Raw genomic sequence first — 23,134 nt, forward strand, 5'->3', positions numbered from 1 at the left:
TACTATTTTCCCGCCTTCAAAATTCAGAAAAATTCAAAAAAAAGTTACCAGTGGCGCACCTGTAGCAATAGTAATGGCGCACTACAAGGTGCGCCACTATTACCTGCAATACTAATGGCGCACCAGAGGTGCGCCATTATTACTTGTTACTAGTGGCGTGATGATAGTGGCGCACCTATAGTGCACCATTAATGGCCAAAATAGGTGCACCACTAATTAGCCTATTCCTAGTAGTGCCACCAGCTACATCTTCGCACGCAAGGAAGTGCTTGACAGTCGGGACCCACTCGGTCGAAGCGTACGTAGCGTTGTCATTCTGGTCGCGAACGTGTACGTACATGCTGGTCGATCGGTCTGTCTGCAGGCTGCAGCGATGAACCGTGGCCGTGTAAGGAAGGGCACGTGTGATAGTAGAGGCGCGCACGTGTGGTAGTAGAGGCGCGCACGTAGCATGTACATGTACGTACAACGGCCATGTTGCAAGAAAGTAAATATGGCCACGTACGTACATACGGGCGGGGTCTCGAACGCCTACTCGCGCATACTTACGGCCAGGGCTCGTGTACATGGTTGGGTCGGAACGGAGAAACTACATCATCATCGTGTTCAGCGGGAGGCAATGGAATGCGTCGTTTTCATCGGGAGGCAATGGAATGCGTCGTGTTCATCGGGAGGCAACAAAACGCGTGCTGTTCATCGGGAGCCAACCGGCTTGGACGGAACAGGCGACGGAAACGAGGTCTGGCGTACCGTAGAACGGAGGAAACGGCCTTGTGTTCGACCGGCCATGGTGGAAACGGGATCCTGTTCATCGGGAAGGGTCTGGCGTACCGCAAAATGGAGGAAACGGACCTCCTACGGTGGAAACGGGGTCCTGTTGATCCGGAGGGGTGTGGCGTACCGCAAAACGGAGGAAACAGACTTGTGTTGGAGCGCTACGGTTGAAACGGGGGTCCTGTTCATCGGGAGGGGTGTGGCGTACCGCAAAACGGGACTCCACGGGATACTGTTCATCTCCATTGTCGACTTCCTCCAGCCTCCACCTGTGACTGTTCATCCACGGGCTCCTGTTCATCCAGCCTCCACCGCGCGCTCCTCCACCGGCTACTGTTCAACCAACCCTCTCCATGGGGTCTTGTTCAACCACCCCTCCATGGGCTACTAATCATCCAGCCCTCCACCTGCTACTGTTCAACCAGCCCTCCACCGGCTACTATTCAACCAGCCCTCCATGGGGAGCTGTTCATCCAGCCCTCCACGGGGTCCTGTTCATCCACCAGCTCGATCGATCAGGGTACTGTTCATCCAGCGGCAACGACCTCTACTACCACGGGGTCCTGTTCATCCAGCCCCCCCCCCACCGGTAACTATTCATCCAAACCCCCTCAACAACGCTCACTGTTCATCCAGAGGCAGCATCGATCGGCTTCAGTTAGCAGCAGTAGCGAAGGAATCACACTCGGGGTCAGTTAACAACAAGGGATCGATCGATCGCTCGGGTTCAGTAACGCGTAGCCTGCAATGCAATCGCTCGGGTTCAGTTAGAGCCCAACGCCTCGCTCGGGTTCAGTTAGAGCCCAATGCCTCGCACACACGCGCGTACGTACAAGAGAAACACGCATCGCTCGGCCCCCGACCAGCCACCGTAACCGAGAACTCCCCGATATTTTCCTCGCCCTCACTTCTACCACGGTTTTTTCCGTCATGGACGGACCAAAGAAGTTCATGCAGCTACTTCTCCGGCCCGCCGAGGACGAAAAGCCGATCTTCTGTCATGATTTTTTATCATAGAAGTAGGACCCCACCACATCTATGATGATACCGGGTTTTGTCACAATTATCGTCATAGAAGTGTCATAAGTATGACAGAAAAAAATATCGTTCGGCCCAAAATGTCATGGATGTGTCTTTTTTTTTTGTAGTGAGAGTGGCACATTCTTCACGTTGATGCCGTAGTCCTTGAGGGTTTGCTTCATCCATAGAAATTGAGCACAACACGAACCAGCAACAATATACTCAGCTTCAGCAGTAGAGAGTGATACGCAGTTCTGTTTCTTCGAAGACCAACAGACCAAGGATCGTCCGAGGAAATGGCATGTGCCTGATGTTGACTTGCGGTCCACATGATCACCAACATAGTCAGAGTCTGAATATCCAATGAGATCAAAAGCCGAGCCCCTGGGATACCATAATCCAAGTGTTGGAGTGTGAGCTAGATATCGAAGAATATGCTTCACAGCCTTATGGTGTGATTCCTTCGGTGTAGCATGAAATCAGGTACACATGCAAACACTAAGCATAATATCTGGCCTAGATGCACATAAATACAATAGAGAGCCAATCATGGAGCGGTACAGTTTTTGATCGAAGTCAATACCATTTTCATCAGTGCATAGATGGCCATTTGTGGGCATAGGGATTTTGACGCCTTTGCAACCTTGCATGCCGAATTTCCTTAATACATCCTTTAGGTATTTCTCCTGAGATATGAATATGCCATTGTGCCATTGACGTATCTGAAGACCTAAGAAGAATTTCAATTCTCCCATCATAGATGTCGTGGAATTGTCACGGCAGATGTTCTAGTGTGAGGACTTAGTCGTGGAGCCATCGCAACGAGATTAGCTTAAAGGGGTTAATCAGGACAAAGGACACGAGGAGTTTATACTGGTTTGGCCCCTTGCGGTGAAGGTAAAGGCCTAATCCAGTTGAGGTGGTATTGATAGGGTTTCAATGACTAGGGAGCGAATACGCTTAGCCCGGTTCTTGATCTGTTGTTTCTTGTCCTAAGCTGCCGCTGGGTCGTCCCTTTATATACACGGGTTGACGCCCTGCCGCCTACAGAGTCCTGGCCAGCTCATACAACGTGTCCGGCTCGGTGACCTTTCTTACATGCCTTACAATACAAGTCTATATACATGGCGGTTTATGTCCGTGGGCCTTAAGCCGCCTTCGGTTTTGGGCCCTCTACTAAGCCTATCTATGAACCACCATTGTTAACATGCTCTTGGGCTTCATATGAGATGAACCTCCATTGGGATGACACGGCCCCTCCTGGGCGGGTCACACCTGATAGTCATATCCCCAACATTAGGCCCCAGGTTGATTTGGACTTGTTCATGTCAATCTTCAATACTTAGAAACATTCTTCCTCATCTTACTGTGAAATATTGTAACCCGCCATGATGTCATCTCCGAAATTTAAGATAACCGGCCGTGACGTCACCTGCCATTCATGCTTCACATAACCCAAATCTTTAATAAATCTTCTTCTTTACTCTCCCTCCGAAAATCGAGGCGCCCACGCTGTCGCTTATCCATATTCTGCCTCCTCTATTCTCGCGCCTATCGTTTTTCCTTCCAGTCTTATAAATAAGTCCTCGGACTCTCCTCTCATTCTCACCCCTTTCCTTCTCACTTTCCTCTTCCTCCTCGCGACGCACCAACCCGCACGAGCTCCGCCGCCGTCGACCTTCGTCTCCGACCTCAACTCCGGCCGCTGCATCACCCTGAACGGACCAGAGAACCGCGGTGCCTCTCCGCCATCCCATCAACCTCAGTAAGTCCTCTTTTCTTTCGCCATAGATATGGCATTAGGGTTTCGGTGTTCATCAGTGTTCGTCAGTTTTCGTCGCCGCCCTTCTTTATCCTTGTTTATATGCATCTCACGCGATAGTAGTTTTAGCATCTGTTTTTGATACTAGAATATACCCTCATCGCTACAGACCCCCTTTAGAGCACCTCTGCTTTTCCACTGTCGCCTCTGTAGGTTTCGAATTTATTCCCTTTTTCTGAACAGTTTCAGATCCAAATCTATAATTTAATCTGTGAAACCTGTTTGTCCAACGCTTTATAGAATGTTACCCTTTATCAAATTTTGAACACCTGTACCTTTCATGGCGGCTTACACGTCCGGCTTACAATTATCCATATACCATTATTCCTCACTTAAGATGCCATTCTGAATCTATACTGTCAGTGCTTAACCCGTGATTTCACCAATTGACTTGAACCAGCAATTTTTTCCTTTTCTTTAGGCTTTCTTTCTTTCACAATGCCGCCCAAAACAGTCTACACATGCAACTGGGTTCCCTCCATCGTCACCGAGGGTACTTTTAAGGATTTTTTCAAAGTCGGGTATCTACCTGCCAAGAGTGTGATGCATTACCGTGCTCCTGACCCGGGCGAAGAAAAAGCTCAGCTGAAAGACGGCGAAGTCATCGTTTTTACTGACCACATGAACCGGGGCTTCTCACCGCCCGGCTCTAAGTTCTTCCGAGACGTTCTGGACTTTTTCCAGCTCCATGCTCAAGACATCGGACCCAATTCCGTGTCAAATATTTGCAACTTTCAAGTCTTCTGTGAGGTGTACCTTCAAGAGGAGCCCAGTGTTGAACTCTTTAGAGAGTAGTTTTACTTTAACTGCCGGACCGAGTTCACAAATGGTCCTAGCTTGGAGCTCGGCTGAATTTCAATTCAACGCAGAAGAGACGCCATCTTTCCTTACGCCTCCTTGCTGAGTCACCCCAAAGACTGGAACCAGACGTGGCTTTATTGCAAGGATACTTCTCCGGCTGACGTGAATCCGCTGCCGGGTTATCGTGTTGAGCGCCTGGACCCAAAACATAACCTTCCCGAAAAACTTACTGCCGCTGAATGGAAGAAGATTACACCTACTATTGTGAAGGTCAAAGCTCTGCTAGGAAATGGGCTGACTGGTGTTGATTTAGTCAGGTGTTGGGTTTCCTGGCGGATCATTCCATTGAGCCGTCGCGCCGGCTTAATGTGTACTTACACTGGTGGTGAAAAAGATTCGCTGCGCCACAACTCCTCACCAATAGCTGATGAAGCAATAAATGAGATGCTTAAATCTCTTCTGAACAAAGACTCGGAAGATTGTGCTAAAGTGGGTCTGGCCCCTTTCTGCAAGCTTAACCCGCCACCAGATGTAAGCCTTTGAACTTACTTATCTTCACCTCGTCATTTGAAATATCTTATTAACTCAAGCCTTAATAACCTTTGCAAGCTAAGTCTAAATTTTGGAAAGTGCAGTATGACCACGAGGCTGCTAAAAAGGCAAGGGCTACCAAAAAGGTCGCTAGGAAAGCCGCCAAGAAGGCCTCCAAGAAGAAGAAGAAACCAAGCGCCTCTGACCTACTCAAGCTGGATGACACCTCTGAGTCGGAGGTAGCCGTCGACTCTCTTGGATTATTATTCAATCATCTTATTGACACTGATATTTATCAGGCTGACACGGGAGCCAGCCAAGCAGCTGAAGAAGAGGTAACTATTATTTCCTCCAGCTCAGACCCTTTGCTAGGACAGAAACATCGACAAATAACCCAGAAAGTAAGGTTTTCACACCCCTTGGCTTATTTGGATCGTCACTTTCTTTTGAAGCAACAGCAACACGAGAACCGCCGCCAGACCCGGACCAGTGGAGGTGACGAGTTATCATCCGGCTTACCGAACACTCCTGCCCCTCGAAAACGTTGAAACGAGGTTCTTTCCCTAATTACTCTTTTATCTACTTGGCGGATCTTATTTGTTTACCTTCTGACTCTGTTGATGACCCTTAATCAGGAACTTGCCCGTTCTTCTTCTGGCGACTCATCACAAACTTAGTTGCCGGCTTTCAAGACTGCCCCTGGGTAATAGCAATTGATTTGACCCTGTAATTCTTCATACCCTTATATTTACACTAACTTGTCATAATCCGCGTAGTGGACAAGCAAAGCCCGACAACAAGGCGAAGGTGAACAAACCAACGGAAGCGCCGAAAACAGCTGAGCCGGAGCCACAAGTCTCGGTTCCTGAAGCTACTGTCAAATAGCCGGAGGAACCTGTTACTGTCACTCCGCCTGAGATTCCGGATCTAAGTGTTGATGGCACTGCTATTAATCCTTCAACTCCTTCCCCCTCAGGCTCACCTAAGCCGTCAGAGGCTCACAATGATGATGTATTGATTACTGGCACCGGCTTTGTTGAACCGGGAAATCCAATAGCTATAGCCAAACACACTGCCAAGCAAGAGGTTATTGAGAGGCGGAAACTGAAGTTTGATATATCCCATTATGCACAATTGAGCAGCAATGAGATCCTCTCCCGCTACCTCAGCCAGGTCCACTCCAGACGCGACCTTGAAATTGATATGGTGAAACAGATGCACCAGAAATATGAGGTATGACTTCTAGCTTTAAGTAATTTATATACATATCCTGCCAGCCCCCGAGTCTACTGGCTATGATAAGATTGAATAGGTTGTAGACTTTAGAAGAATCCATAAACGTCTATCCTAGAATCCCTCCTTGTCCGGTTTAAATTTAAGCCGGATGTTTTCCCAAGTTTGAGTTGTGCATCCATAGCCCCCAAGGGCCGGTTTAATCCGCAGGAATGAGCCGGTCTTATTTGTCTTTGTATAAGAAAAGAGAGCTTGACAGCATAGCCCCCTGAGTCGGTTGGGACTGTTTATAGCACTTTCGGCTCATGATAAAAAAGATACAAATGATATGCATTAGCCCCCAAGTGCCAAGTAGTCTTGCTTGCAAAGTACTTGGGACTTTATTCATAAGAGCCGTTGTCTTGAGAAATTGCTTCGATAGACATTAGCCCCCAAGTGTCAAGTGTTGTTGCTGGCAAAAGACTTGGGACTTGTATTCTTGATATAAATGTTGATAACTCCATACTTTATACAGGCTGCCACTGCTGAACTGGAGTCCCAATTGAATGATGGCAAGACCCGGCTGGCGACTCAGCAAACTGAGACCCGGAAGGCCGAGTAAAATTCCAGTTTACCGTGGCTGAGTCGGAAAAACTGATGACCAGCTTTGAGGCAGAGAAAAAGACTTGGGCGGATGAAAAGACGGTTTTAACGCAACGTCCTGAGAAGGCAGAAGCAGCGCTTCAAGAGGTGACCACTGAGCTCACCGGTTTAAAACACCGTGTAACTCAGATGGTTTCAGCTATCTTTGGTGAGCTGCCTTGCCAATCATCAACAATGAATTATTATTTTGATCACATAACCCGCCATTTAACCGTTCTGCGACATATCCAGGTCCCAGGAGCAGCAATCTCAATCAAGACGTGCTTGTGAAGCTTAAAGTTGTCTACACGCTTGTCGAGCAGCTGTACACCGGGACTCAACGTGCATTAGCCGCCATTTCTCCAACAGGTCAAGCACCAACTTTGCTGATAGATGTTTTGAAGAAACTCTCTATGCTTCCTGTAAGATTTGATGAGATAAAGCGATCATCTACAAGAGCCTGCGCTGTGACGGCTTTGAGCCGGGCCAAGGCATGGGTACCAGAGCTTGACCCGTCTGAGGTAGCCACTGGTTACCCAAGCTTGAAAGAAGATGGTACACCTTTCGATCAGAAAGACTTCTCAGCTTGCGTAAAGGAAATTCGTCCAATGGCCACTCTGATTGCCAATGATTTGGACCTCTCCAAGTACCATCCGGCTTATAACCAGGGGAATAAAAAGATGCCAACCCTGGCTTACAAAGTGATGGACTTAATCCCGCCAATCCGTAAGCACACCTTTGCCCCTGAAGTCGATCCGTCTGAGCTTATAGATGACGAGGCTGAATTTGAAGCTTTATCTAGCACGATTGGTCATCACCCACTTTTCAGACAACGGAAGAAGACGAAGAGCCGTCAAAGGATGATGCAGAAGACTCTGAGCAGCAAGGCCAAGAAGATTGAACCGTCGGGCGGCTCTAACACTTGATCTTTTGAAAAACACTTTGATCTTATTTGGCCCATGGAGGCATGTAATAGGGTAGTAAAACTTTGAGTCTGCCATGCCATTGTGCACGTTCTGCTTTGCATGAGACTATTGATCTGCCAGTTGAAGATCTGCCACTGATGCTTATAATATCAATTGTTTGAGTCTGTTCCTGTATGCAAAACAGATCACAAGTGTCCCACGGTTTACCGCGGGACGGGTCATAATGCCCAATACATAATCACTGGCAACTAAAATAGCTTATAACCAGGACTGGCTCAATTATAACAAAATATGTCATACCTGTGATATTTGATCATACTGTTGGTTTACCAAATCAGTAGAGTAAGGGTGATACCCCAAACTCGAGCACTGGTAACTTATCATATATTGCCGGCTTATGAAGAAAGCTAGGTCGGGTTAATTACACAGCGGATATTATGTTATCTCATACTGGCGACTTATAGTCAAAAACCAGGCCGGGTTAATAAACATCGGACAGTAACTTATCATGTACTGACGACTTATAGTCGAAAGTCAAGCCGAGTTAATAAACACCAGCGAATTGTAATAATAAAACGTTATAAGCCTCATTCGATAAACCTCAAAAATTTGTCGAATAAAAACAAACGAAAAACGAGGCTTTTCATGGGCTGCCAGGCCGAAAATCGAGTGCTTTCACGGGCTGCACAACCACTGAGTTAAACCTATATACAAACCTTATAAGATGGACCTCACATAACCAATCGTCGTTTTAACTTTGACAAGTTCAGGGTCTGCATAAGATTGACTTGTCAAACGTTCGGCGGGTCATTCCAGGATTACCTGGGTGGAGTGGCTTACTTAAAAAAGGCAGGATAACCCGGGGTTTTAGGTGAATACACCTGGCTTCCAAGCCTGGCTTTTAAGCCTATTACAAGGGTTATAAAAACTCTTTGTTCTTTAGAACAAAAGAGACCCCAATCAATATTTTTGAGTTGTGCTCAACGGGCACCTATGTTTGAGTTGTGCTTTTGCAACAGACTCTCTTTGGTCCCTTTTGACCTTGGCAGCAAGCCCCCAAGTTTTTTTTACAATTGGCTTTTAAGCCGGTTCAAAGGGTAATCATAGCTTCGCTCATGAGCTGGAAGCCCCCATGTAACCAAAAGACTCTTTATTTAAAGAGAAAAACAACAGAGGCCCTGCTTTAGCAGGGATGCTGACTTTATTATATTGATCATGATATATACATTGTAAAAAATATGTACATCAGAAGAGCCATTGGCTCAAGTGTAGTAAGGCCGAAGATGAGCAATATTCCACAGCCAGTGGGTCTCTTCCTCCGACTTACATGAGTCTTTGTGCTCTCGAACATCGATAAGGTAGTATGACCCATTGTTGAGATTCTTACTGACCACAAAGGGCCCTTCCCAAGGTGGGGACAACTTGTGCATATCAGTCTGATCCTGGATGAGCCGGAGCACCAGATCGCTTTCTTGAAAAATTCTGGTTTTAACCCGGCGGCTTGGTAACGGCGCCGATCTTGCTGGTAAATCGCCGAACGAGCCACCGCTATGTCATGCTACTCATCTAACAGGTAAAAGGCTTCCTGACGTGCTTTTTCATTGTCAGCTTCAACATAAGCCGCCACAAGGGGTGAGTGGTGACAGATGTCACTAGGGAGAACCGCCTCTGCTTCGTAGACCATGAAGAAAGGTGTATAACCCGTAGACCTGTTGGGGTGGTATTAATGCTCCATAAAACGGAAGGTAACTCCTCCACCCAACAACCCGGCGTCCTCTGTAAGGGAACCATAAGCCGGGGCTTGATGCCTCTTAGGATCTCTTGATTGGCTCTCTCAGCTTGACCATTGGATTGGGGGTGAGCCACTAATGATATATCAAGCCGGATATGCTCACGTTGGAAAAATTATTTCATAGCCCCCTTGGAGAGAGTAGTGCCATTATCTGTTATAATGCTGTGTGGAAAGCCAAAACGAAAGATCACCTTCTTCATGAATTGAACCGCCGTGGTTGCATCACACTTACTGACCGGCTCTGCCACTACCCACTTAGTGAACTTATCAACTGCCACCAAAAGGTGGGTCTTCTTATCCTTGGACCTCTTAAAAGTTCCAACCATATCAAGCCCCCAAGTTGCAAACGGACAAGTGATTGGGATCATCCTCAGCTCCAGAGCCGGAACATGAGCTCGACGTGAAAACTTGTAACAACCGTCACATTTTCTGACCAAATCCTCAGCATCAGCATGAGCCGTCAACCAGTAGAAACCGTGATGAAAAGCCTTGGCCACCAGAGATTTAGAGCCGGCATGATGACCACAATCTCCTTCGTGGATCTCACGCAGAATCTCACAGCCTTCTTCAGGAGAAACGCAACGCTGAAACGCCCCTGTAACACTGCAATGGTGCAGCTCCCCATTGACAATTGTCATTGACTTAGACCGTCGGGTTATCTGCCTGGCCAAGGTCTCATCCTCAGGTAACTCACCCACGGGTCATGTAAGCCAAATAGGGAACTTTCCAATTAGGAATAGCATGAAGAGTCGCCACCAATTTTGCTTCCGGGTCAGGAATAGCAAGGTCCTCCTCCGTAGGCAACTTGACCGAAGGGTTGAGTAGAACATCCAGGAATGTATTCGGTGGAACCGGCTTACGCTAAGAGCCTAGCCGGCTTAAGTTATCAGCCGCCTCATTCTTCCTTCGATCAATATGTTCAACTTGGTAACCTTTGAAATGACCTGCAATGGCATCGACCTCTCGACGATAAGCCGCCATGAGCGGATCCTTGGAATCCCAAGTACCAGAAACCTGTTGGGCCACCAAATCTGAATCGCCAAAGCATCTCACCCGGCTTAAATTCATCTCCTTAGCCATCCGAAGACCGTGGAGTAAGGCCTCATACTCAGCCGCATTATTAGTACAAGGGAACATTATCCGGAGGACATAAGAAAATTTATCACCTCGTGGGGAAGTCAAAACAACTCCAGCCCCCGAGCCCTCTAGCTGTCTAGATCCATCAAAGTGAATAGTCCAATATGTGTTATACGACTTTTCCTCCAGTGCCTGCAACTCTGTCCAATCATTGATGAAATCCACAAGTGCTAGGGACTTGACAGCCATACGAGGCACATATTTTAACCCGTGAGGTCCAAGCTCAGTGGCCCACTAAGCAACCCGGCCAGTTGCTTCCCTGTTTTGGATGATATCTCCCAAAGGAGCAGAGCTAACCACAGTGATGGGATGACCCTCAAAATATTGCTTATGCTTACGGCTTGCCATCGAAACCCCATACACGAGCTTGTGCCAATGTGGGTATCTCTGCTTGGACTCAATGAGCACCTCACTGATATAATAAACCGGCCGTTGAACCGGATATTCCTTGCCTGCCTCCTTCCTTTCTACCATGATAGCCACACTAACGGCCCGACTATTAGCAGCCACATATAACAACAGAGGCTCCTTATCAACAGGGGCAGCAAGCACGGGCGGCTCAGCCAATTGTTTCTTCAGATCCTCAAATGCTTGGTTAGCAGCATCACTCCAAACAAAATGATATGTCTTATTCATCATTTGATAGAGGGGGATAGCCTTCTCACCCAGCCAGCTTATGAACCGGCTCAGAGCCGCAATACGACCCGCGAAGCGCTGAACATCATTAACCCGCGAGCTTGCGTGCGGGCACACCAAAGACACACTTAGACAGATTAAGCATCATCTTGTAGACCCGGAGATTGTCAAACATCTCCTTCAAATCATCAATCAAGGTCTCCTTCTTTCTTGACTTAACCACAATGTCATCGACATAAGCATGAACATTGCGCCCAATCTGATTGTGAAGGCAATTTTGCACACACCGCTGATAAGTCGCCTGGGCACTCTTGAGCCCAAAAGGCATAGATACATAGCAGAAGGCTCCAAACGAAGTAATGAAAGTTGTCTTCTCCTGGTACTTAACTGCCATCTTGATCTGATGATAACCAGAATAAGCATCCAAAAAACTCAGACGCTCACAACCCGCCGTAGCATCAATGATTTGATCAATATGAGGGAGAGAAAACGGATCAGCCACACAAGCCTTGTTCAAGTCCGTGTAATCCACACACATCCGCTAAGTGTCATTTTTCTTGAGTACAAGCACCTGGTTAGCAAACCACTCGAGATGGAAAACTTCAACGACAAACCCGGCTGCCAAGAGCCGGGCCACTTCCTCTCCAATGGCCTTCCGCCTCTCCTTGTTCAATCAACGAAGAAACTGCTTGACCGGCTTAAATTTTGGATCAGTATTAAGAGTGTGCTCAGCGAGTTCTCTCGGTACACCTGCCATATGTGAAGGCTTCCATGCAAAGATGTCCCGGTTCTCACGGATGAACTCGATGAGCGCGCTTTCCTATTTCGGATCCAGATTGGCACTGATACTGAATTACTTCGATCAATCGCCAGGACCGAAATCAACCATGTTAGTGTCATCCGCCGACTTAAATTTGAGTGAAGGATCCTTCTCTGTGGTTGGTTTCTTTAAAGACGTCATGTCCGCTGGGTCAACATTATCCTTATAAAACTTCAATTCCTCAGTTGCACAAATAGACTCAGCAAAAGCAGCGTCTCCTGCCTCACACTCCAAGGCTATCTTTCGGCTTCCATGCACCGTGGTGTTTCCTTTGTAACCCGGCATCTTGAGCTGCAGGTACACATTACAAGGCCTTGCCATGAACTTGGCATAAGCCGGCCGTCCAAACAGAGCGTGATATGGGCTGTGGATCTTGACCACTTCAAAGGTCAATGTCTCCGACCTAGAGTCATGATCATCTCCAAAGGCAACTTCCAGAGCTATCTTACCAACTGGGTAGGCCGACTTACCAGGTACCACGCCATGGAAAACAATGTTTGACGGCTTAAGATTTTATCAGTTGACCCCATGCGACGGAAAGTTTCATAATAAAGGATATCGATGCTGCTCCCTCCGTCCATGAGTACCTTGGTAAACTTATATCCTCCAACCTGAGGCGCAACTACCAAAGCCAAGTGACCCGGATTATCAACCCGGGGCGGGTAATCTTCCCGACTCCACACAATGGGCTGCTCAGACCAGCGTAAGTAATGGGGAACCGCCGGCTCAACAGCATTAACTGCCCTCTTATGAAGCTTCTGGTCACGCTTACATAAGCTAATGGTGAAGACATGATACTGTCCACTATTCAACTCCTTCGGGTTCTTCTGATAACCAGACTGTTGCTGCTGTTGACTCGCCTGATTACTCTGCTGATTGTAACCACCCTGGCTGCCGTAATTGCCTTGATTTCCTTAGAATCCAGAGTTAGAGTCGCCGCCGCCGTAACCCGATCCATGAGAGCCGGATCCTGAGCCGCCACCTGGCCCATGACTGTCTTGAAAAAGATTGGAATTCTTGTACTCCTTCATAATGTAACAATCCTTCCAGAGGTGGCCAGATGGTCTCTCTTGCGTCCCATGCCTTGGGCAGGGTTGATTTAACATCTGCTCAAGATTAAAGCCTGATCCTCCGGCTCGTGGGGGCGGTTTACCCTTACGACGCTGACCATTATTCGGCACATTGGTGTTAGCCACAAAGTCAAAACTATTATCAGCTTTGCTCTTACCGTTGCGTCCCTGGTTCGCCGGGTTATGCTGCTGCCCCTTGGTGTTGCTGCTCTTCTTTCCCTTTCCCGGCTTTTCGTCATCAGACTCGGGGTCCTTGGTACCATCAGAGTCAGCATACTTAACCAGAACCGCCATGAGTGTCCCCATGTCATTGCAGTGGCGTTTGATCCGCCCTAATTTTTGCTTTAGGGGCGTGAAACGACAATTGTTCTCCAACATTAACACTGCTGAGTCGACATTGATGCAATCCGATGAGTGCAGGATTGTCGAGACCTGGCGCACCCAATGGTTTGTCGACTCACCTTCTTCTTAGACACAGGAAGCTAAATCCAGAATTGACATAGGCTGCTTACACGTATCTTTGAAATTCTGGCTAAAACATGCTTTTAACTCGGCCCATGACCCAATAGAATTAGCAGGGAGCCCCTTCAACCAAGTGCGGGCCGTTCCATCCAACATCAGAGGCAAATACTTTGCACACGCCGCCTCGCTAACATCTAGCAATTCCATGGTCATCTCATAACTTTTGACCCATGCCTCAGGAGGCAAGTCGGCCGTATAGTTGGGTATCTTGCGGGGATCCTTGAAATCCTTGGGTAGACGTTCATCACATAGAGCCGGTATTAAACACGGTACCCCCAAGTTCCTGAAGGTCACACCTGTCTCCACAGAAGTGGTCGGACGCAATGGATAAGGTTGACGGGCCGCATACTGAGCCGACAGCTCGGCTTCCCGACGCACGCTACCTTGATCCACTACGTTCTGAGCATCAGCACCACCGCCCGCCGGGTTATGTCCACGCGGCGGGTTATGGTTCCGCCCACTGCTTGACACAGCCGACTCATCGATATGCCGACTATAACTCCGGCTTGGGCGAGGAGTGGAATGAATCCTACTACAACTGTAAGAATAAGCCTGATGCTGAACCAACACTGTCTGGAGGAGCTCTCTAGCCCTCCGTGTTTCAACCGCCATCGGAGACTCGCCTTCAACAGGGAGAGCTACCAACCATGATGCCGCAACGATCATGTTATTCAAAGGGGTAGAGTAGTGACCCTATGGCGTCGGCACGTGCTGCGGCGGGTTATTGTTCTGACGAGGCGGGTCCGTCGTGCGCGGTTGAACCGGCGTACCCGTCTCTGGTGCTTCCACCCGATTTGGCACTGGCGGGTTACTGGTTCTAGCTCCTGGCATGTTAAAGAGATTTTTTGCCTCCTAAACCGGGGGCAGACGAGTCTGATGCCTCCTCCTCATGATGTCGTTTGAAGCGTTCTGATCTAGCATGAGTGGTAAGATTCCGACTGAATCCGCTGCGCCTGAGCATCCAATGTAACCCGCTCTGCGGCCATCCTAGCAACTTCAGCCATTAGATCCTCTTTAATTAGCTTGAACTATCTGACCTCGCAATTTGGTGACTTCCCTCATCATATAGGCAAATTCATCACTTTAACGTTGGTCAGTACAGCCAAGGATAATATCATCAACGTATATTTGGCACACGAAGAGTTCATCATGATAAGTTTTGGTGAAAAGAGTTGGGTCAAGTGAACCGGGTTTGAAGCCTTTCTTCATGAGGAATTCCTTCAAAGTATCATACCACGCCCGAGGGGCCAACTTGAGGCAATAGAGGGCCTTATTGAGTCTGAAGACTTTGTTAGGATGCTTTGGATCTTCAAAACCTGGGGGTTGAGCAACATATACTTCTTCCTCAAGCTTACCATTGAGGAATGCACTTTTCACATCCATTTGATATAAGATGATATTGTGATGGTTAGCATAAGCAAGTAATATGTGAATAGCCTCAAGTCTAGCAACAGGTGCAAAATTTTCATTGGAATCAATTCCTTCAACCTGTGTGTAGCCTTGAGCTACGAGACGAGCCTTATTCCTCACCACAAGGCCATTTTCATCTTGCTTGTTGCGGTAGATCCACTTTGTGCCTATGATATTGTGCTTGCAAGGATCTGGACGATTGACTAGTTCCCAAACGTTGTTGAGCTCGAACTGATGTAATTCTTCTTGCATAGCTTGAATCCACTCAGGCTCCAGAAATGCTTCATCTACCTTAGTGGCTCTGTGATAGAGACAAAAGCAAAGTGCCCACAAAAGTTAGTCAAATGTGAAGCTTTTGAGCGTGTGAGAGGACCTGGTGCTTCAATCTCATCGATGATTCTCTCAATTTGCACTTTGTTTGCAACGCGAGGATGAGCGGGTTGTCGTCGAGGAATTTGGTCAGCATTTTCTTCAGGACCATTTTCCTCAGCACCATTTTCTTCAGGTGCATCAGCTCGATGTTCTTCACGATCTGGAATGAATTTTTCAGCAGATTCTTCGGTAGGATTGACATCCTTAGTAGCCTTGAACTTGATAGATTCCTCAGGTGTTGGTTCATCTATCACAGGACCATTTTCCTCACCACAAGACCATTTTCATCTTGCTTGTTGCGGTAGATCCAATTTGTGCCGATGATATCGTGTTTGCGTGGGTCTGGTCACTTGACAAGTTCCCAGACATTGTTGAGCTCGAATTGCCGCGATTCATCTTGCATCGCTTGAATCCACTCAGGCTCCAGAAATGCTTCATCTACCTTAATGGGCTTTGTGGTAGAGACAAAAGTAAAGTGCCCAAAAAAGTTATACAAATGTGAAGCTTTTGAGCGAGTGAGAGGACCTGGTGCGTTGATGTCATCAATGATTTTGTCGATATGCACTTCATTTTCAACGCGGGGATGTGCAGGTTGACGACGTTGTGTAGGCTCAGCAGTTTCTTCAGAGCCATTTTCTTCAGGTGCACGAGCATGATGTTCTTCACGATCTGGAATGAATTCTTCAGCAGTTTCTTCAGGAGGAATGACATCCTTAGTAGCCTTGAACTTGATAGATTCCTCAGGTGGTATTTCATCTAGCATAGGAGGCAGGTGCTCTCTTTGCGAGCCATTAGTTTCATCGAACCGCACATCTACAGTTTCAACAAGCTTGTGATGAAAGTTGTTGAAGATTCTGTAGGTGTGCGAGTCCTTTCCATAACCAAGCATAAAACCTTCATGTGCTTTCGGTGCAAATTTAGAATTGTGAGGAGGATCTCTAATCCAACATTTAGCACCGAAGACTTTGAAATAAGTCACATTGGGTTTCTTGTCAGTGAGGAGTTCATATGCGGTCTTTTTGAAGAATTTGTGAAGATATACCCTGTTGATGATGTGGCATGCAGTATCAATTTCCTAAATCCAGAAGTGACGAGGCGTCTTGTACTCATCAAGCATAGTGTGAGCCATCTCAACAAGAGTCCTGTTCTTGCGCTCCACGATGTGTTGAGGAGTATAAGGAGCAGATAACTCATGAGTAATACCAAGTTCATCAAGATAGTCATCAAGACCAGTATTCTTGAACTCAGTTCCATTGTCACTTTTGATGTGCTTGATCTTCACACCAAAGTTGGTTGAAGCCCTCGAGGAAAATCCTTTGAAGACTTCCTGCACTTCACATTTGTAAGTCACGATATGCACCCATGTATAACGAGAGTAGTCATCAACAATAACAAAGCCATATAGAGATGCTTCATTAGTGAATGCAGAATAGGGATTGGGACCAAAGAGATCCATATGAAGCAATTCAAAAGGACTAGTGGTAGTCATGATAGTCTTCGCGGGATGCTTGGCCTTGGTCATCTTTCCAGCTTCACAAGGACCGCATAGGTGATCCTTGAGGAATTTGACATTCTCAATGCCAATGTGTAAGTGCATCTAGTGCCCCTTAGTGATTTTGGTGTATTTAAGACTTATAGGTTAAGGGAATAATGTGTTTGTGAGTGTACACAGGTCTATAAGTCTATGTGGAATTAGATAATCACAGTAAATGTCGACCCCTAAAAATGAATATCTTCGACTGAAGATTTTGGTATTCTTGAAGATTTTCATGAAGACTTTGATAGTGAAGAAATTGGTGTGACCGTGAAGACTTGATATTCATGCGAGGAATATGAAGCTTGAAGACTTTTGTTTTCATAGTTTTGTTTTTCTCCTTCTTAAGTCATAGGAAACACCGTACTATTAAAGGGGTCGAGGAAATACTAAGGAGAAATTTCCATGTGATGCTCAACTCAAAATCCTACACCTACCAATCCCTTCGAGTGAAGCCTTTGGAAATCTCATACAGCTCAGTCATATTCTTCAGTGACAGAGACGAAGTTCTTCTGGTCTCTGAGGAATTTGGTCTGACTGAGGAGTTAGGAATCGCCAGTGCGGATTGCCTACACAGTGAGGAACATGATAGCCCTGAAGAATTTGATAGCCAAATTTCTGACCGTTGTTGTGCTATGCGCTAGCTGTCCCAAAATATCCTATCCACCTAACGGTCATATCATTCATGGGCATTTATGTCTTATCATGTCGGGCTGCTCCCTAGGCTATAAATAGCCGCCCCCTACAACCACTAGCTGGTTGGCTGCTCCGCAAGAAACTGACACTTGTCAATTGAGAGCAACCCACCCTCCGAGGACTTTGAGTGAAAATCATCAAGTGAGGAAAAACACAAAACCCAAACACCTACAAACCCAAAGTGATTGAGCATCACTGAAGAGATTGATCCTGCGTGGATCCGATGCTTTTTACCTTTGAAGACTGTGCTTCTTCCAGATGGTTAGCACTGAGCATCCAAGAGGAATTGTGGATTGCCATGTGACCAAGTTTGTGAAGGTTTGGAAGTCACCTGAAGACTTACCACGAGTGATTGGGCGAGGTCTATGTGACCTTAGCTCAAGGGGAATACGGTGAGGATTGAGTGTCTTGGACTGTGTGTCCTTGACTGGGTGTTCGGGACTGTGTGTCCTCAGGTTTCAATACCTAGCCGCCCTAACCAGACTTACAACTGAGACAACAGTTGGAACTGGTCTACCAAATCATTGTCTTCACCAAGTGACTAGTTCTATTTCCTCAACTCTTTCATTTCCTCATTACTGTACTGTGTGTATCATATCTGTGCTTGAAGACTTTGACTGAAGACTTTCTCAATTTCCTCAGTTCAATTTCTTCAGTCTGTTTGTCTTCATCTTGTGTATCATGTGTTTACGCTTTCCATACTCTGTTTTGTGCTTTCATTTCATCATGATGAACATGCGCTTGCTCTGTTATGATTGCTTCTGAGTACTTATTCCGCTGCAAGTAGTTCTTCAGTTAGGAATTTCCTCACTGGCAAATTCCTCATTGAAGAATTCATAAAAATCGCCTATTCAACCCCCTCTAGTCGATATAACGCACTTTCAATTGGTATCAGAGCAAGGTACTCCCTTGTTCTGTGTGATTTTGGTTTAACCACCTGGAGTTTTAGTTGTGTCGACCGCAGGTATGATCAAAGTCTCTGCTGGGTGTCCTACCTTCGATGGGTCGGACTACCCCTACTGGAAGAATAAGATGCGAATGCATCTTGAGGCAATTGATAACGATCTCTGGTATGTTGTGGAAAATGGCGTTCCATCTGTCTCACCCTCACTGAACGCTGCTGATGTGAAGAGATTCAAGCAACTCGATTCTCAAGCAAAGAATATCATATGTGGCCATCTGAGAAAAGGACAGTATGGAAGAGTGAGTGCTTTGGAAACTGCTAAGCTTATCTGGGATAGGCTGTCCAAGGTCAACGAAGGAGTCTCTACGCAACGTGACTCTCGAGTTTATGTTCTTCGCAATCTCATCAACCGCTTCAAAAGACTCGATAATGAAAATGTTCAACAAACCTTTGATCGCCTCACTGACATCTCAAATGAACTTCAAGCGCTTGGTGCCACTGACATCACCGACCATGAAGTGGTGAATAAATTGTTGAGATCGCTTGATTCTTCATTTGATACTCTGGCATTGATGATACAAGAACGAGCGGATTACAAGTCACTTGATCCAGCTCATATCCTCGAGAGGCTAAATACTCATGAGTTCCAGCTTGCTGAAAAGAGAGATCTCTATGGCTCAAGCTATGGCAGATCACGTGCACTAAAGGCTAAGGCTGTCTCTGAATCTGAAGACGAAGACTCTGACAGTAGCATTGGTGATCCTGAAGAACCGAGCCAGGAGTTTGCTATGCTTGTGAGGAAATTCCAGAAGCTCTCTAGACGTCGCTTTGGAAAATCTTCAAGAAACAATGATTCCTCATCCAGTGACTACAAGAAGAGGCTTTGTCACAAATGCAAGAAGCCTGGACACTACATTCAAGATTGTCCTCAGTGGGAAAAGGAATCAAAGAAGAAGAAATACAAGGATTACAGTTCTGATGACGTGAAGAAAAAGAACAAATCCACAAAATCTTCATCATCAAAATCTTCAAAATCTTCAGCTCACAAGAAGGGCAACTCCAAGAAGGCTCGGGCATTCATTGGCAAGGAAATGGACTCTGAAGCTGAATCTGAGGAAAATGAAGAGGAAGAGGCCTCTGAAGAATCTGAAACTGGTGTGGCTAGCCTAGCTCTCGCCACTGCTTTCGTCAGCAAGTCAATCTTAAACTCTGAAGAAAATGGTTTCACCAACAAGGCTGATGAAGACAATGATGACTATGCTCCCACCTATTGCTTCATGGCAAGGGGTGCCAAGGTACTCAAATATTCCTCTTCTGAATCAAGTGAGGATGAATCTGATGAAAACCTTAAGCCCAGCTATTCTAAACTTGCTAAAATTGCTGTAAAACAACAAAGGGCTCTTGAAAAGGTTCAAAACATGCTGGATAAAAGTGATGATATGTTGGGTGAAGAAATGGATCGCACTCAAGCCTTGACTGAAAATCTTCAGAGACTTCAGTCCAAGCATGATAATCTTCAGAGTCATCATAACACTCTCTTAACTGATCATGAGAAACTTTCTTATGAATTTCTTCAAAGAAAGCAAGATCTTGAAAAGCTAAGAGTGAGTTATGAAGATCTTCAGAAGGAGCGTGATTCATTACTTGCTCAACAAATCAGCACTGCTCAGGAAGAATTTGTTCCTCCATGTTTGAAGTGCATTGAACGTGAATCTGCTAATTCCTCACCTGAATGTTCAAATGCTTCAACTGTTACAAATTCTTCAACTGTCTCTGCTATCACTATTTCCTCATCTGAGGACATTGCTAGTTTCACTGACGATGCAGGACTGAAGGAATTGTACATGACAGGCATGTACAAAAGCCTCAAAGGGCATCAGAATCTTTGTGATGTACTGAAAAAGCAGATCCTCAACAGGAACCCTAGGAAAGAGGGTATTGCCTTTGAGAGGAAATTGATTGCTGATGGTACATATTGGAAGCCTGAGCAGTACCCCAAAACCTCATGGGTTGCTGCAAAGGGACCTTTAGTTGATCCATCTAATTTATCTGGTTATACTTGTGAATCTCCTCATTCTTCAGATGAGTCATTTGACTCCAACTACAAACTGTTCAAAAATCAGAATGGTGAAGTATTTGCTAGATATGTTGGCACTAACTGCAGGAACGGTTCCCCTATGAAGAAAATCTGGGTTCCCCAAAAATGCCTTGAAAGTCTTCAGGTGAATGTCATCATGACACCACCTATGAAGAAAAGGAACCTCAGATCAAATTCTTCATATGGACCAAATTCTTCATATGGATCCAAGTCCTCATACAGACCAAATTCTTCACGAGGATCAAATTCCTCAAAAGAATCAAAGTCCTCATATGAACATCATCGAGCTAACAACTCTGTTTCGCAGGGTAGAGCAAAGGGCTATGAATATGAGCATTATTCTTCTAATCATTATGTTCATAAGTCCTCGAAGAATTTCTCTGCTTATTCATATGCTTACCCTAACTCATCATATGTGAAACGCAATGGACTGGCTTCTATGCCACCTTTCTCTTATGAAGCTCGCAGAGTGATGAACTCTTTGCCACCCCTACAGATGTCGGTGGTGAAGAAAAAGAACTAATCTCTTATGCAGGGTCAGGTCTCCAGACATGCTAAAACGTCTGAAGAATTTGCTGGAGACCTGAAACGTGCCTGATAGGACGCAGGCTAATCATGAAGAAATGAATCTTCATTTCTCACGTCCTCATACTGCATTATATGTTCTGTTGTTGATGAAATTGATCTGATGTCATATTCTTCACTGATGAAGTATATGCGATCGTAAGTCGCACTAATTCATCTGCAGGATGATCACCCAAAAGCACCTGAGTGGGTACTCGATAGTGGATGTACAAATCACATGACTGGTGACAAGAATTTGTTGATGGATGCTCCCCTATCTCCATTGCATCTGAAGCATATCACCTATGCTGATAAAGGCAAAAGCAAGGTATTGGGCCTAGGTAAGGTTGCGATCTCAAAGGATCGACACATGGACAAAGTCATGCTTTTCGAGTCCTTAGGATTCAACGTCATGTCTGTCTCAACGCTTTGTGATCTTGATATGGTTGTTATCTTTGGCAAGTATCGTTGTGTTGTGATTATGGAAACTGACCATTCCCAAGTCTTCGAAGGCTTTAGGAGAGGAGACTTGTATATTGTTGATTTCTCTACAGGATCACAACCAGCCGTGTGCTTACTTGCAAAAGCTTCAGAAGGTTGGCTATGGCATCGACGACTTGGTCATGCAGGCATGAGGAACTTGCACACGCTAGCAAAGAAGAAGCATGTCATTGGCATTGAGAATGTCAAATTCCTCAAGGATCGCTTGTGTGGTGCCTGTGAAGCTGGAAAGATGACCAAGGCCAAGCATCCCGCGAAGACTATCATGACCACATCCCGTCCATTTGAATTGCTTCACATGGATCTCTTTGGTCCAAATCATTATTCATCACTAACAATTGAAGCATCTCTATATGGCTTTGTCATTGTTGATGATTACTCTTGCTATACACGGGTACACATTGTCACTTTCAAACATGAAGTGCAGGAAGTCTTCAAACGATTTTCTTCGAGGGCTTCAACCAACTTTGGTGTGAAGATCAAGCACATCAGAAGTGACAATGGAACTGAGTTCAAGAATTCTGGTCTTGATGACTATCTTCATGAACTTGATATTACTCATGAGCTATCTGCACCTTATACTCCTCAGCAGAATGGTGTCGTGGAACGCAAGAACAGGACTCTCGTTGAGATGGCACGCACCATGATTGATGAATACAAGATGCCTCCTCGCTTCTGGATTGAGGCAATTTATACTGCTTGCCACATCATCAACAGAGTATATCTTCACAAATTCTTCAAGAAGACTGCCTATGAACTCCTCACTGATAAGAAACCCAATGTAAGTTATTTCAAAGTCTTCGGTGCTAAATGCTGGATTAGAGATCCTCATCACCACTCAAAATTTGCACCAAAAGCACATGAGGGTTTTATGCTTGGTTACGGAAAGGACTCGCACACCTACAAAGTCTTCAACAACGTTTTTCACAAGGTTGTTGAAACTGTAGATGTGCGGTTCGATGAAACTAATGGCTCGCAAAGAGAGCACCTACCTTCCGTGATAGATGAACCAACACCTGAGGAATCTATCAAGTTCAAGGCTACTGAGGATGTCGTTTCAACCGAAGAATCTGCTGAAGAATTCATTCCAAAACATGAAGAACGTCAAAAAAATGCACCTGAAGAAAATGGTGCTGAAGAAAATGGTGCTGAAGAGAAGTGCAAGTTGAAAGGATCATTTATGACATCAAAGCACCAGGTCCTCTCACACGCTCAAAAGCTTCACATTTGTCTAACTTTTGTGGGCACTATGCTTTTGTCTCTATCACAGAGCCCACTAAGGTAGATGAAGCATTTCTGGAGCCTGAATGTATTCAGGCCATGCAAGAAGAATTACATCAGTTCAAACTC

The 23,134-nt window shown here is 45.9% G+C and overlaps 1 pseudogene; it reads left to right on the plus strand.

The window, feature by feature from the left end:
* The first annotated feature begins 4,783 nt into the window (after positions 1-4,783).
* Positions 4,784-23,134, plus strand: part of LOC123170788 (uncharacterized) — a 46,991-nt pseudogene continuing 28,640 nt past the window's right edge.

This window comes from Triticum aestivum, chromosome 7D (assembly GCF_018294505.1).
Source record: "Triticum aestivum cultivar Chinese Spring chromosome 7D, IWGSC CS RefSeq v2.1, whole genome shotgun sequence".
In the NCBI taxonomy this organism is placed as follows: domain Eukaryota; kingdom Viridiplantae; phylum Streptophyta; class Magnoliopsida; order Poales; family Poaceae; genus Triticum; species Triticum aestivum.